The 13332-nt window shown below is 41.2% G+C and overlaps 1 protein-coding gene across 4 annotated transcripts in view; it reads left to right on the plus strand.

Moving 5' to 3' along the window:
- The first annotated feature begins 8322 nt into the window (after positions 1-8322).
- Positions 8323-13332, plus strand: part of Lrp4 (LDL receptor related protein 4) — a 100902-nt gene continuing 95892 nt past the window's right edge. For 2 of the 4 annotated variants that reach the window (XM_065219272.1, XM_065219275.1), the window contains exon 1: positions 8323-8775. The gene's annotated coding sequence lies outside the window, so the exon portion shown is untranslated. Of the gene's footprint in view, positions 8801-13332 lie in introns of all 4 variants that reach the window. The other 2 variants (XM_065219273.1, XM_065219274.1) reach the window with 2 other exon arrangements.

The following is a 13332-nucleotide window of genomic DNA, read 5'->3' on the forward strand; positions in this document are numbered from 1 at the left end:
TATCAGCTTGTCTAGCTGGAGTGTATTGGCGTCTTGCAGTGAAACTTTTCCAAGCTTTCGTCACCTACATTTCGAAGTGAGAACGACTAGAAGGAGGATAGTTTCCAAATTCTCCAAGTAAAACAGACGATTTTTGGGACAAATCGGTCTATAAAGAAAAACTAATTATTTCTCGTGGAAACTTTTGCTTGAATCGTGTAAGAAAACGTGTTTGAAAGCTAACTGTTATTATTTCGGTATGGATCGGAGATGTTTTCATGGAAAATTATGCATAACAAGTTGGCACCCACAGGGAGAGGTTACCTCCTGCGCAGCTGCATTTTTCGGAAAATGGTGAATATTTATGTGCGATTTCCACTAAGATGAAAGTGAAAATTAAGTGAATTTACTTAGGAAAGGTTGTATCATGCTGGTGGTAGGACGCCAATAATCAATAAATGTTCATTTTGGCTTTTTTAAGGTAAACATATTGATACTCACAATTTACGACGGAAAACGTAACGGAACTTGATGTACTCAACACGCACCATACTATAAAATGGTGCTGGATGGTTTTCAAAGTGATAACAAGATGACAAATCATCTTTATTTTGAGTAATTGAGCAATTTACTTCTGTTTACATCATATGTACAATGCAGCATTGATGGAGCTGTGAAATGAAATGAATATATCTTAAGAAAGTTCATCTAGAAAAGTCAAAGATGCACATCAGTCTGATTGTGAAAACATTTTCTTCTTCAATTCGAATGTTATATTGGAAGGATTTTACCCAGGCTTGATTATTATTATTATTATTATTTATCTTTATTAGGGAGGCTTTCAGCCTGGGGCTGGTTCACCTCCATAATCCCAGGCTTGATGAAAATTATGATTTAATGCTAATTTTCACGAATTTCATATGCAGCCTGTCAACATTATCATAATCATGCAGTGGCAACATCTGCGTCGAGCTTTTACGGCAATCTTCCAATCGACGACTTGTTTTTTTTTTCTATGTTGTTTCCTGGCGGATGGCTTGGACCGCTCACGGTCAATCTCGCCAAAACTCGAAAATCAAAGCAAAAAACATGAGTCTTGAATTGAGCTGTCAAATTAACCGGGTTGCCAACATGCCATTATTAACAACCAAACCGACAGTGAGCATGCATAAGGGCGAATACGCGATGATCGATTCTCTTCATCGATTTTCTCTTTGCATTGCTACAGCTAAGCGAAACAATTTTCTAGAATTTGTTCAATGCAGAGTAGTAACAGGTTGTATTGGCTATCAAAAGCAACAGCAAACGCACCGAGAAACGTTAAATCTAGCGAGTTATTAACAAAAGAGAAAATCGACGAAGAGAATCGATCATCGCGTATAGACCCTTATGCATGCTCACTGTAGAAACTACTAAACAGCTGTGCCACACTGAGAAAAAAAGTTGACACATAATATGTGTAGAAAGTGACCACCCCTTGGTATAATTTTTTTTTTCCAAAATGAAGTTAAAAATCAACTTTTATACACGTCTGAGTTGCAGATTAGTGGCATCGAGCATCCCCTATGCGGTTACCAATTGACGTATACCAATCGACGGATACCAATCGACGAATACCAACACTGGCAATGCAATTAAGATAGGCGCTGCTCGTTTGGCTCTGGCTTTGACAGCTCGTTTGGCACAAAACCAGCCAATCCGGTCCTATACTAGACCCTCTCTACGCAATATCATTGTATAACGAAGAAACCGGCGAAAAAGGTGACAAATTCACCCACAAGAAAAGTTGCCAGCTAACCTGTAGTAGGTGTGGAATACAAAAGTGTCATGTTGTACACAGCGAGTGAGAGTGACCCAAATTTGAATCTCGGCGATAAGTAAATTTGTCTCATGTTTTCCTGTTGGAAACCTCAAAAATCTGCCAGAAAATGAGGAAAATTTACGGAAATTTTACTCAGTCTAGGGGTACCTGAGTGAATCCGAGGGGGGCGACTCTATCTACAATGCAGGAAAAGTTGTATTTTGCTGTGGTTAGCTGCACGCACGCTGAGTAGATAAAAAAAATATTGATGACGATTCTGAAAATTTCCTGCAAAAAGATGATGTGCGATCCAAATAGATGGGAGAAATGAAAGAAGATTTTTCGAAGATCGATTCGCTAGTGTGAGATTTGTTGAGCATCTTTAATTGAGATTTAGATGTGTCGACCCCCTCGAGTGAATCCAATCTTTACTTTTCTCATAATCGGGAATTTTTTCCTAGACAAACCTGGAAAAACATGAGGCAAATTTACTCATCGCTGAGTTCCTGCACTTTATGTGATTTATGAGTAAACTAAACTCAAATTTGGGTCGTTCTCATTCGTCGTGAAGCAGAACCTTTGGTATGGTTCTACTACCCACTTTCTTAATTGTCTACTCCTACCTTGTGCTAGCATTACTCTTCGTTTTGTCTTCGGGGCCCATTCACCCTAAAGCCCTACAGTAAAAGTGTGGACGTCTGTCAAAAGTTGTTCCAATCGAACCGTCAAAATGCACCGCTTTGCTCGATTGGAACAGCTTTTTTCAGTTTTGTGGTGACAGTCGTCCATACTTTTACCACAGAGAGCAGATGTTGAGGCTCGAACTAAATTTCTGTAAAAACTTGTGTAAAGATTCCTATTCGGCTTAAGCGCCACTAACGGCGACTTCCCCACTTAAAAACCCTCTTTGACAACCTGATGGCACTGGCGTTGCACAACTTACATTAGACACTAAGTGCTGGTAGCGCCAAGTGGCAATTTTCAACAGATAATTTATCAATACTAGAGCCAAATTGGCTGAAAGTGCAAAATTTATAGAGGAAATCAGGAGATGCTACCGCTACGTAACGGCGACGTTTCCACTTAACTTTACACAAGTTTCTGATAGAACTTGGACGTCTGTTCTCTATGCTTTTACTGTAGGGCTTTACTTCACCCCTTCAACGAACCACAAGGGTAAGTTGGCTTGCCTTGATTGGTGGCGCACACTGTAGCTGTGCGATCAGGTTTACGAACTGCGATTCGGACACACTACCGGCGTTTGGCGTGGTCGACTCTGAAAAAATACGTTCGTACCGTAAACGAAGCCCTGCGGGCGCGATGTTGAATTCGAAATGGCGGTTAGTTAGGCACACGAAAGATTCTCAGTAGGCGACGGTCGGGTCTGGTACGGGTTTTTGACGTAGGATTACGTCTTTCGGCAACATATTGGGGGTGCAATTTCAAAAAAACCAAAATCGACCGCGGGACGAAAATAGGTCAGGTTTTGACCACATATACCACTGTCAATAGCAGATGAATTTTAATTCTAAACAAGCCAAAGAATTGGGAATTTATCTACCAATCTGCTAAATTGAACACTTTATTAATTTTCAATAGGTCACTATTGAAAAATACACAAATGTCCAACTGTTGCAATGGTGATCAAAATTATCACCGATTACCTGCAAACAGCGCATTCCCTAACACAGATTTAAAAATCGAATTCGATCCTGCCTCACTAAACGGTGCTCATTTAATCACCGTGTGTGGTGGTGTCCGGTTGACGGTGTCCGCAGCAGCAGCATCAGTAGCAGCAGTGCTTTCGGCGTGTGGCGTTGAACATCGTTATCCTGTACACCACGAAAGGCATCCTGAAAGCAGCGAGCATCCATAGAAGGAAGAAGAAGCCGCACCGCGATCGAAATCAGTTTCCTCGTGAGAGCTGTGGGTCATCAATGCCTAGCGCGTCAACCTTGCTCCAAACAATTAACAGATCGCCAGCCTCATCCGTGTTGAACACCCTAATAGCTCAGCATTACTCAACCATCACGACTAAACGGTCCTTTTCAGGACCAGCACAAAATTGTTAAAGAGTATTATTTGGAAATTTGTCAAGGTCATCAGTTCCCGCAACCAGCTCAACCTGTCTATAGAAGGTGTGGAATTGTAGGCCTGATTGTACTGGTGAGATTAATCATATCGTCCGGCCATTTTCCAGAGACGGAGCTGTTCCGCTGGTAGGAAGTGATAAAAATCCACATATAGAATTTGAAAGAAGTGGAAATAATTCGCTTCAGGTGCATATTCAGGTTGAAAAGTGAACGACAAGTTAAATTTATTAGTCAGGGACAAAATACTGTTTAATATAAATGATTTTTCTTCATACAGTTTTACCTGCTTTACTACAAATCCTCAGAAAGCCAAAAAATATTCAAATTTGTGAGAAAATTAGCTCTTACGAGCTCAATCTCTCAATTGCCATGCTTTTATGACACCCAATTTGTGATTTCCTTTCATAGATTACAAAATAGAGTAGGGTAGAGAACTACTTCGGTCTAATAGCTGATTTTGGGCCTATCGAGCAGAAAACTTCAAATAAATCTAAATAAATGATTTCAGAGTTAACAAGTCAATTAGGCGTTTTGTACGATAATTTAGTTAATAAGCTACCGAATAAAGTCAATGAAAACGCGTGATATGAAGGTTTGCACCCATTATTCCCACAAACAAAAGAAGTTCTCCGACCGAATCAATTTTTTTCTTTATCCGATAGGCCGAAGTGAATTCATTGGGGGTTTCAATGCGTAAGGTCAAGTTTAGAATCCGTAGACCGAGTTTGGCGTCAAGAAGCAGTGTTAGACTTATAACAATATCTAAACAATTTGTTTCTCTATATCAAATTTTACAGTACGTACATAAAGGTAAATAAATTTGGAAGCCATCAGTAATAATAATATTTCGTTTGGTGCTAAACTGCGCTAGATTAAGAAAGACTAAGTGCGGGTTGTGCTTAATAAGCCGGAAATGGGGTAGTGAACCCTATCTTACAGTACAAAACATGTCTGGTACCGCATTTAGATTAACATTCTAAGTCCCTCCTTTTTTACATATTCTGCTCAAACGCTACTTTCTGCCCCGCCCCATTCATACAATTCGGAAGGAAATCCTGTGTAAGTTGCGGCTTACTTGCCAGCCTATAGCTGGCCCGATTTACCCCGGCGGGGCGGCTACGAGCAGAGTACTTCCCCCAAAGACGTTCGGATTTGGATGGATTGTTAAGAAAAGAAAAAGAAAAATACAATTTAAGACGTCTATTATCCTCTAACCTTTCCCTTTTCTCCTCGTTGTCCTCGGTGTCACTCGGTGGGGCCCTTCGACGATAGCGGCGACGGCTGCAGATCGTACTTCTTCACGTTAGCTGCGTAGCAGCGATCCTTGGTGTTTAGCGGGGGGGATGAGCAAGGCTCCTTTATCGGAACCCCCTCGGCGACGATGGTGACGAATCACCGGACCAACTACTCGCCGTAGATGGTCCCGGTAGTCACCGCAGCGCACTACCCAGGCGAACGCTCCTTCGGTTCTGCCTGCTTCGTCCCTCCTTGGCTCTTAACTGCGGTGGCGAGACTGGCTCTACTGGCTGAGCCACCGCAGAGAGGACGGTGGGTGTTCGGGGATCCTTGGGGTTTAGCCGGGAAGCGGAAAAATCCTCGAAATTTAGCTTCCCTTGTCGGCGATCCGACACCCTTCACTTCAGCTCACGAACCACGGCACTTTTCAAGGAAACGACGACACTTTCACGCGACGATGCTGGGAATTATCCCTCCAGCTGACACACGCCACGAAAACGGCACTCCAACTCTCGTTTTTACTTAAACGGACCGGGCAAAAACCGCGTCGACTTCCAACCGTGGCTCGTAAGTTTCTTTTTTTTGTACTAGCTGACAATCACGGACAATACAACAACCGCCATCGTTCTCCCACAACCGCGCTCGAATGTTGTGCTGGTTATGTTTTTTCGCCTTATTTTGCAGCGGGAGGAGAAACGGGACCTAGCTTTATTCTACACGCGAGACAATTTTAAACGATATTTTTTACACTATATTCTAATCCTAAAAACATGCCTACACGAATAAAATCTACGGTGAAAATAACAAATTAAAACATTTACAAATAAAGCAGTGGTGAGTATGTTGCCGAGCGTGCGACCAAAACAAAAACAAATCATAACAGACAAGGCACACGCTCATGGCAAACACGTTAAAAGGGTGGGTTATTAATTGTCACCCTAGACGAGGGTTACACCTGAGAGGGGTGAGCTATTTTGAGTGCAGAATGTGTAAAGAAGGAGGGACTTCAGTTGTTAATCTAAATGCATATATAGAGGTACCAGACATGTTTTGCACTGCACTGTCCTCTGTGAACAGTTATTGGAAAACAAATGATGTGTAGTTTCCGATCGATGCCACCGCCAACAACAGCAGTGACATCTGATGGAACATGAAAGCAGAAGCTTGACAAAATGATTAATCCGTTTTTCCCTCAGCTTTCATTCCGCTTTGCACGATTCGTTTTTTACTCAATCAACCTTGTAGTGACGTCAAAATGTTTGTTTCGATCGGCGCTTACATAGGAAATTCAATATGGATTATAGAATTTTTTGTAGGGGAATTGGCTCTAATGTTGGCCTATGGATCTAAGATTGGGCCCATCGCTAAAAATGTGCAATTTATCAATTTTATCCAGATGAACGCGTCATTGGGACGGTACTATTGAATATTTTTGGTTGCTTTTGAAAATTTAGTTGATTGCTGAATTTATGTATGAGCCAAAATTAGAGGCATAATGTTGAGGTAATTAATTGATTATTGAATTAGCACTCTATATACCATGAAAAAACAGCCTGTATGTGAGTTTTTGCCTGTTTTCAAGTGAAGAGTTATCATAAAAAAAAACAATGCGCCAGCTAGTATTTCCCGGCGACTTTACAAATAAATACAATCAAACAAAATCATCATGCAGAACGAGGATTTGTTTCACTTCATATTTCACAAAATTGCTTTTGAGTGTTATGACATCGTCTCCCGCAAAGTTTACATTTTGACATAGGATTACGTCTCTTGGCAACATATTGGGGATACAATTAAAAAAAAAAAAAAAAAAATCGACCGTGTTACCAAAAGTGGTCAGGTGCTGACCATTTATAACTCTGTCAATAGCGGATGGATTTTAATTCTCAACAAGCCAACTGATATGTAGTTTTTCTTCAAAGCGGCTAAATTCAATACTTCATCAATTTTCAATAGGTTACTATTGAAAATTACACAAATGTCCAACTGTTGAAATGGTTATCAAAATTATCACCGATTGCCTGCAAAAAGTGGTTTCCCTAACATAGTCGCCAAATATTGATACCGAACACGTAATCCTACGTCAAATCTACGGTCGAGTCTTGGATACAACCTCTTACTTTTTTTATTGGTGACGGTTATTACCTGGATGTTCAACGGTACGTGGAAACTTCCTCTGTTCTTCCTCTCTGCTTACCTCCACTCCATACTTCGCTTTACTATCACTTGAATAGGAACTTTCTTGCGACTATCGTCTGCAAAGATCACCAGGCTAATGACTGTGCCTCTTGGTGAACGATGACCTCGAACCGTGGCCGTTGAACTGTCGTACGTTCCAAGAATTCTCCACGCAATGGCCCCCCATTGGCAGTGTATTCATGACTCCATACAGCGTCCTCTGGCGGTGGCTAGTGGCATTGTCCTACATTTTATAGGGAAGTGTCTCCTACTGGCTGCGTTCGTGGGGATTCTGGGATGTTTTACCTTTTACAAACACTTAAACCTTTTCTTGGAATTTAATGACAAATATACGAAAACTACACGCGATTTATCTCACCAATCTTGGATGCAACACTTAAAGCCGGCGCATAATGGATAAGTTTTCAGGTTTTTTGACAGTTAGCCCATGCATTATCTGTCAAAAAACCCGGAAACTTATGCATTGTGCGCCAGCCTTTACACTTGTTACAGTATCGTCTGCATGGCCAACTTATATCATTCGCTGCGGAGGATGATAGGAAATGCTAACTTCAACTAACATTGAATGTAATAAATTTTTGTTTTGCGTGGAATGGCAAAATTAGAAATTGCTTATCGCATCCAATTGTAAACGAAATAGCAGGCATGTTAAATGTCATGTCAAGACTCATGTGCCCTATTAAAATTCTTTTGAACCTACATTTAATTAAGCCAGAACAGCTGCCATTAAATCACTGCTTATCTCGTTTAATTCAAAGCAGCCTGTTACATATACGGCATCGATACCACCCATCAATTCAAACGCTTCGCCGACTCTCCACGCAGCGAACAGCACATTTGTGCAATTCCAAATCTCTCCCAGCAGCGCAGCGGATGCTGTGTATGATCATCGCTTATCAAACTGGGGCGAAAGCTCCGTGTGCTTTTGGGATGGATGCTGGCAGCCAGCCGTGTGTAGAGGAAAAATCTCCGTCGCATCTCGGCGTCGAACTTCAGTCTCGAGTAAGCCACGTACAGAAGCACAAGCAAAATCAGAAACGTTCCAGCATCCCGCAGGACATAACATAGGAGAGCAGAAACGCAATTCCCTCACATACTGGGTGGTCACAGTGCAAGAGAGGACCACCATCTTGGAAATTTTTTGTGCACCTTTGAAAACGGGAAAAAGTGATTTTGTGCAATCGAAACGTTATTCGGCCAGTGCCGTCGGGTGGCCAGTGCCCCGCGAGTGACGCGAGTTGAGTTTGGAAAAAATGTGGCCCCACCATGATGGGCTGCGAGCGATCCGAGGTTGATGGAAATTTTCCACGGCCCCGCAGCCTTCGGATGGATTTCAGTAAAAATGGATGAAAATCTGGTGCCAAGTGAAGAAGAGCCCACATCACGCCCACGTGAAAAAACGCCCCAACGGTCCGGATAAGGAGGGCTGTCGGAACCGCGTGTCAAACATCACCGACTAGTATTACCGTTAGTGCATTTACGGATGGTTGAGGTCGGAAGGATTTTTTCACTGGGAATTCGGGATTCAGGTTGAAAGGAAATTTTCCGACCCCGAGAATGGTTCGGGAAAAAACACACCCATTAAAATGGTTGTTGTTGTTGTTGTTGCAATTTTTGCGCTCTCATCGTCGATAAGAGAGCAGCGGAGAGATTGCGAGCGATTGAACAACCCAAAAAAGCTCCCATCTGGTTGGGATGTTCGACGTCCTTCGACGATGTCCTACCAGCCAACGAGGCACTACCACATGCAAGGGAGGAGGTTCCAAATCGTCTCGCTCCGAATCCGAATAGCCAGCTGCCCTTAGTTTCGTTCGTGTAGTAGTGGTGGTGGTGGTGGTGTTAGCAAGGACGACGGTAGAGACCAGTTTCATTGAGTAAAATTTTCCTGAATAGGATTGGATACGGTTCGGGGCGGCCATCTTTGCAGCTGTGCACTGCTGTTGCAACAAAGCTGGTGCGGTGTGGTGCGGTTTGAGACATTCGGAGCCTATCGAGGAGATCGCAAGTCGGGTTGGGATTGATGATGGGTGGAAAATGTAAAGCTGATGCGATGTGATGTATGGCAGGATAGATGGACGATTTATTATGTAGTTGAATATGAACACTAAACGATCGCTAATTTTCAGATAAAAGAAACACTGATCGGTCAAAATTTTGGAACATCAGCTGCAATGAGTAACTGCAGTAAATTTCGTATCGAAAGAAAATGCTCTGAGTCAATTTAATTCAGTCGCTGAGTTGTATAGTTAATCGTGCACTTTCATTTGGCAAGCCAGCGATGCCAGATTTAGTTGAGGACAATTTTACAGATTTCATAACTTTTGTAAGTGATGAGCGGGAGGTTCGACAAGGCGCCATCCTGGTTGAGGAAGGGCGCATCCATATAATTTCGTAGAAAAACACTTGGATGTTGTCTACGGATCCGCAAAATTCGATCAATTTCGTAGATCTGGCATTGCTGACCATAGGGTGTAGCACTACATCGGCAAATGGAACCCATTTCCATCATAGATAATCATCCATATTCTTGTTTTCGTTCGAACCGTATTTGCCATTAAAAAAAAAAGTTTTTTGTAATGAAAATACGGTTCGAACGAAAACAAGAATATGGGAGAATGAAGACAAACATCTGAAATGCAAGCATAAAATTCATTGGAACCAAAGTTTGATACTCTTTAACCACTCCCTATAGTAGAATTTCATGAAACCCCTCCCCCACGCCCGTTAAAGTCTACGCAAACTTTCATAATAATGTAAAAAAAAAAAATATCAGTGTATTTTCTCAGATTATATTGTATTCATCATTTCAAATCGACTTCGAATTTGTGATCAACATGTTATCACCTTTATTAAGCGCTGGAATAGGTTTTTCCAAAAAAAAAATTTCAGCTTCCAAAAGGGTTTGGAACTCGGGTCTAATTTCGAAACATTAGTTTCGAACGTTTTGTTCCTCAGGGAACTTTCATGGCAGGAGCGCGTGTTCTTTGATATTGCCTCCTACGGACATTTTTCAAACGGACCAAGAGCTGAAGATCATCGTCTATTATAATTGAATCGAATTTAATCTCGCATTTTGGTACTGAGGCAGCTCTTGCTTCAACTATAGAAGTAGTAAGAGATTCAAGCGCATAATTTATTTCATCTTTGGTCTGCATTGGAATGTTTGGATCGAAGCTACATTCCATAAATGTTCGATATTGCTCCCAATCAGCTCTAGGGTAATTGAAAGTAGAGCTGTTGGCGTTGGGATTAGAAATTATTTCTTGGGATATTTCAAAAGTTACGGGAAGGTGATCAGAACCAAAGTCAGCATGGGTAACCAATTCTAAATTAATCTAATCTAATCTAATGTAATCTAATCTAATCTAACACCAACACAGCCAGTTCTTGATAGCATCCTGGAAAATGATGGATATATCTCCATCATTTTTCTTGTCTATTTGAAATATGTTTCACATCGAAGATGCGTCACACATACCAAAACGGCCATGCCAGCTGGGCAGCATTTAAGGGGCAAAACAATTCAGAAAACATCGGGCCTGTTAAATCGAAGATTTAAACACGATGCTTCAGAATCCAATAAGAGGATGAAACATGGACATCTCGTACCGTACGTTCGGTTTTTGGTAATTATATGATTGATTGGTCATTGGAAGCATCTAAACTATAGAGGTTAAGGTGATACCAACAATCAATACGAAACTAACGATTTTAAATTGGCTCACTACTTGACTAGCCTATTGGTCCCAAGCAAACGATTAACGTTTCCCATTCTAGTCGAAATTCTACTACTACACAATGTTTGTTTTGATTCGCTATGAAAGTTCGACAGATAAAATGAGGGGTTATTGGATTTTTCTATGTTTCGAGGGGTGCATCGATTCGCTTGAGACCGAAGAGAGTACCAAAGCTGAGCCAAAAAGTAGAGCTCGTTTCTTCGGGACCTACTTGTCTTAGAGTTACCTCTATGGTGATACTCTAAGGAAGCCTTAGCGTGAAACTTCAAAGGCACAAATGTCAGCTTCCACAAAACATACAAATTTGAAATTGTTACTCCTTGTTTGCTCCCTTTTCCTCTAACAGTTGGGACATGAACACTTACCAGGAAGCTTAAAGAGCCTGAATTTATAAAGAGACGACTTGTCAAAATTGGAACAATCGATTATCTGTCAAAGTCAGTTAGGAAACGTTATTCCAATCGAGCAGAAGACCTGTCAAACGGCTAAGATGTCGTCTCTTTATAAATTCAGGCTCTTTACAGGGCGTAAGTCAAACTGCCACCTTGTGTCTGTTCTGATTGTGTTTCTTGTGTGTTTCTGGGTGTTTTTTCCGGGTCGATCAAGCTGTCAAAACTTCAAGCAAAATTTTAAGCTAACTAGCTTTTCTTCATCCTTATCAGCTGTGAAACACTTCGATCCTATGAGTGTAAAAATAGTTCGGCAGCGAAGGTGAGAGCTGTTGGGCTACCTATGCGGGTAATATCACAGGTGGGCAGGAGCTCACGGTCTCCCAGTGTTGGTGAGTTCTTTGCCGTTAATGTTCACGAAAAGTTCACTATTTTGCCATACACGGTTACCGCAAAATACCCAATAATGACTGCAAAGTAAGCATTTTCGAGGGAAACTGGGACTACCCATTAAATGAGTAAAATGTAACCCATTTATGAGTAATTACAACTACAAAAACAAGTAGTAAGTATTCATTTTTGAGTAACAAATACTCATAAATGGGTAATATTTTTACTCATTTAATGGGTAGTCCCAGTCTCTCTTGAAAATGCTAACTGTCATTATTGGGTATTTTGCGGTTACCGTGTACAGAAAATCAAAACAAAAAAAAAATATATATTGGCGGATTTGGACAGTTTTTGACTTGCTTCATACAACCAGAAGCTGTCTCACCTTTGTATTACCCGCCTAGGGACGCTACCAAATCTGTTGCCTTCGTCATAATCGAAAATGAAGAAGCTGGATAACACGCCAGATGCCCGAAATACTATAGTCGCTATATTCATAGGCTGGTGGATAGAATTTCGATCAATCAAAAAGCGAAACCAATTCAATATTTTTTAGACCAACAATTGAAAAGGTACTATCAACTTTTATAAACAAAACGTTGCTTATTTTTTCCTCGCCAATCGAACGCAAATTACCGGCAACATCGGATAGGGGAAACTTTCTCCAACCCAAAGATGGTGCTAGTTTGCGTAGGCGAGTCTTGAGTCACGAAAAAAGGGTTTCCGAAGTTTTGTTCTCAATAGCTGATGTGCTCTTTTCTGTTGTTGGTCGTGATTTGCTCGATTGGTTACGCTCTTTGACAGCTCAATTGGTTCCCGAGATTCTATCCGCCAGACTATGAATATAGCGACTATACGAAATACCATTACTTCAGCTTCGATCGAAGTTAATTCTAGAGTTAATTCCTCATTCGTGATTCAAAGATCCAATGCTCAAAAATTAGGTTTCGTTAGATCTGCAAGTGGTTCAATAAAGACTTTTGGGTACCTATACCTAGACCGGTACTTAATAAAATAGTACGTTCAATACGATTACGGTAGCCATAGACAATGTGAGCCTTTGGGGTTTATATACGCCTGGTCATTGATTGATTTTTGGAAGCATTTCAGTCAACCGACCAATGCACAGTGGTCTAAAATTCGCAAAACGTGCGTTTTTTAGTTTATGCGAAAACGGTCCATTTAAACCATATAGTGTCTTCGGAGAAATTTGTGCACTTAGAAAGCCCCTTCTTTTGAGCTTAGCCATTTTATGTATAATCCACCTAGCAGGGAGAAAACAAGCAAAACTGATTTTGTCCAAAGATGTTCAAACTCTTCTAGTTCCATCTACCGATGCATGAACCGATGGTGAAACAGAAGTAAGCGACAATTCAGTGCCAACATTTCAAAGGGGCGTAATTGCATTTGTAAACAATGGCTTTAGTCGTCGATTTCTCGCGAATGAAAGCTCACTCATGAAAATGAATGACACCAGCACGCAGAGGAATATTTCCTGTATCAGCTAG

Source organism: Ochlerotatus camptorhynchus, unplaced genomic scaffold (assembly GCF_037179485.1).
Source record: "Ochlerotatus camptorhynchus isolate MF236.1 unplaced genomic scaffold, CSIRO-AGI_Acam_v1.1 ptg000102l, whole genome shotgun sequence".
Lineage (NCBI taxonomy): Eukaryota > Metazoa > Arthropoda > Insecta > Diptera > Culicidae > Ochlerotatus > Ochlerotatus camptorhynchus.